This window comes from Megascapheus bottae, chromosome 6 (genome assembly GCF_031878675.1).
Source record: "Megascapheus bottae isolate mThoBot1 chromosome 6, mThoBot2.hap1, whole genome shotgun sequence".
NCBI classification, from domain to species: Eukaryota; Metazoa; Chordata; class Mammalia; order Rodentia; family Geomyidae; genus Megascapheus; species Megascapheus bottae.
The window spans coordinates 8,098,130-8,101,671 of NC_143514.1; positions in this window are offsets into that span (position 1 = coordinate 8,098,130).

A 3,542-nucleotide genomic window follows, 5' to 3' on the forward strand; every position below is an offset into this window, starting at 1 on the left:
AAATCTCCAAACACTTGGAAACTAAATAACACACTTCTATGTAATCAAAGTAGAAACCTCAAGAGAAATAAAAATTTTCATTGACAATAAAAATGAAATTTAAAGTACAGATAAAAAGCAACAGTTCCTTCTAGAACTGATAGCACCAAATGCATATATTTTTTAAACTAGGTAAAAAAAAAATCTCAGATCAATAAAGTCTTACCTTAAAAAACAGGAAAAAAGAAAAAACTGAAGTTGTGGTTCATGTGGTAAAGTGCCTGCCTAGCAAATGGGAGTCTTTGAGTTCAAACTCCAGTACCTGCAAATGTAAGAAGGAAACAAGAAGAAAAAAGCAACCTGTAGGAATCATTCTAATAAGAATGATTAAAAGGGGGCCAGGAGTTTGGCCTAGTAGTAGACTGCTTGCCTAGCATGCACAAAGACCCGGGTTCAACTCTTCGGTACCACATACATAGAAAAAAGCCAGAAATGGTGCTATGCTCAAGTGGTAGAGCAGTGCTCAGGCCCTGAGCCCAAGCCCAACCCAAGACTGGCCAAAAAAAAAAAAAAGAATGATTAAAAGAACAATTTATATCAATAATGAAGTATCATTACATCATTATTATAGATGTAGACAGCATTACATATTTCTCAGACCTCATTACATATTCTATAATCATAATTTTATAGATATCTAAGCATCCTGTAGATTCTATAGAATACATAGACCCCTGTAGAATATAGACATCATTACATATTCTATAGACCTCAAAGGCATAATAAGGAAATACAATAATTGCATATAAAGATAAGAAATAACTCAAAAATTTGACCACTTAGGTAAAATGAACCAAGTCTTCAAAAACTACAAGCTGGGCCAGGGTTTTAGCCTACTGGTAGAGAGCTTGTGTAGCATGCATGAAGCCCTGGTTTTGATTCCTTGGTACCACATACACAGAAAAAGCTGGAAGTGATGTTGTGACTCAAGTGGTAGAGTGCTTGCCTTGAGAAAGCTCAAGGACCGTGCCTAGGCCCTGAGTTCAAGCCCCAGGACTGTACAAACAATAAAAAATAAAAAAAACTCACCCCAAATTACAAGCTATCACAAATAAGAAATATAAATGAATAATCTAAGTAGGAAAACTAGTAAGCAATTTGGAGTTATAATCTTAAAAACTTCCAAGAAGTGGGGCCAGGAGTTTGGCCTAGTGGTAGAGTGCTTGCCTAGCATGCACGAAGACCCAGGTTTGATTCCTCGGTACCACATACATAGAAAAAAGCTGGAAGTGGTGCTGAGTCTCAAGTGGTAGAGCTCTACCCTTGAGAAAGTCCAAGGACAGTGCTCAGGCCCTGAGCTCAAGCCCAGGACTGGCAAAGACAAACAAATAAATAAAAAAAACAGAAAAGGTAAGCATTTCACAATTTATTTAAAGAGGTTAATATTGTTCTGGTACAAACGTTTAAAAAATAACCATTACAGGGGCCGCGAGTTTGGCCTAGTGGAAGAGTGCTTGCCTAGCATGCACGAAGACCCGGGTTCGATTCCTCGGTACCACATACATAGAAAAAAGCCAGAAATGGTGCTGAGGCTCAAGTGGTAGAGCTCTACCCTTGAGAAAGTCCAAGGACAGTGCTCAGGCCCTACGCTTAAGCCCAGGACTGGCAAAAAAAATAATAATAATAACCGGGCCGGGAGTTTGGCCTAGTGGTAGAGTGCTTGCCTAGCATGCACAAAGACCCGGGTTCAATTCCTCGGTACCATATACATAGAAAAAAGCCAGAAATGGTGCTAAGGCTCAAGTGGTAGAGCTCTAGCCTTGAGAAAGTCCAAGGACAGTGCTCAGGCTCTGAGCTCAAGCCCAAGACTGGCAAAAACAACAACAACAACAACAACAAAAAAAAACAAAAAAATAACCATTACACAAAAGGAAAGCTAATATTAATGTCTCTCATGATAATAGAAGCAAAAATCCTCAACAAATCAAATCTAGGAGATATTTATATTGTATGAACAAGTGGAATTATCCAGGGTTGCAAGCCTGAGTAAAAATTTGAAACTCAATTTATTTCAACATACTAACAGACCACAGAAGAAAGATTATATGATTGTAACATCCCGACACACCAAATTTGTTTTGAGAAAAAAAAATAAACTAATGTCTGCTCATGATTAAAAAAACCCTCGGGAAGTAAGATTAAATTAAACTTTCCTAATATGATAAAGAGCATTTACATGAAATTCTACAGCTAACATTATATTTAATGGGGGAAAACTATTTGATTTTTTTCTAATTTCAGGAGTTAAGGCAAGAATGTCCACTCTCACCACGCTGAATCAAAATAGTAGCAAAAGTTCCAGCCCATAAATAGGGTAAGAAAATGAAAATAAGAATGCATTCAATGAAAAAGAATAAAGAAAGAAAATACAGCCAAGTCCTGGTGGCTCACCTATAATCCTAGCTACTCAAGAGGCTGCTATCTGAGGATAGAGGCAGGAAAGTCCATAAAAGTTTTATCTTCAACTAACCAGCGAAAAGCCAGAAGTGAAGCTGTTGTCAAGTCTTTAGCAGAAAAAAAAAAAAATCTAAGGGACAGGATCCAGACCCTGAGTTCAAGCTCCAGGACTAGAACAAAGCAAAATCAGTACCCCCCACCCCACCAGCTCCCCCCAAAAAGGTTTAATTTTATGCAATTTCGTTATGGTATGAAAATTGTTTAGCACAGGGTCTGACATACAGTGAATCATCTGAAAATGTTATTATATCTCTTGCAGTATTGCTTTCAAGTTCTTCATCTTCTTTTTTCTTTTTTGTTTTTGCCAGTCCTGGGCTTGAGCTCAGGATCTGAGCACTGTCCTTGGACTTTCTCAAGGCTAGAGCTCTACCACTTGAGCCTCAGCACCACTTCCAGCTTTTTTCTATGTATGTGGTACCGAGGAATTGAACCCGGGTCTCTGTGCATGCTAGGCAAGCACTCTACCACTAGGCCAAACTCCTGGCCCTCTTTTTCTTTTTATTCAGCATTCAGTCATCTCAACAATGTCAAGGTAAGGAGCATATCATAATTTGGCTTGTCCTTCACTGACCTGTACTTTGTATTCAGGTAGACTCTGTAAATCATTGACTACTAAGTACAGACTCCAAACAACCTGTTTTACAATAATATGACCTGTGCTTCTACTGCCATGGAATGAATCTCTGTTTCCTCTGGGGAAGGCTGATAACAGGCTGATTTTAAGAGTCATGATTTAGAGTCAAATAGACCTGGGCTTAAATTTCACCTTACCACTTCCTAAGCTGTGTGCTGTTGAGGAAGTGACTATTCTTTACCATCTACTTACTTATGATGAGGACAAAGAGAATCCACTTTCCATGGCCATTGTAATGAAGAAAACAAAATAACGTATATGGAAACACGACCTGTCAGTAAGATCCAGCCTAAAGGAGTCACCCTGACCTCATCCCTCAGTTTCTGAAACTACTGCCTAAGGCAGATGCCAATCTCTGCACTCTCAGGGTATTTCTGTAACCAAGGGCACTGTCTTGAGACCATAAAAGCAT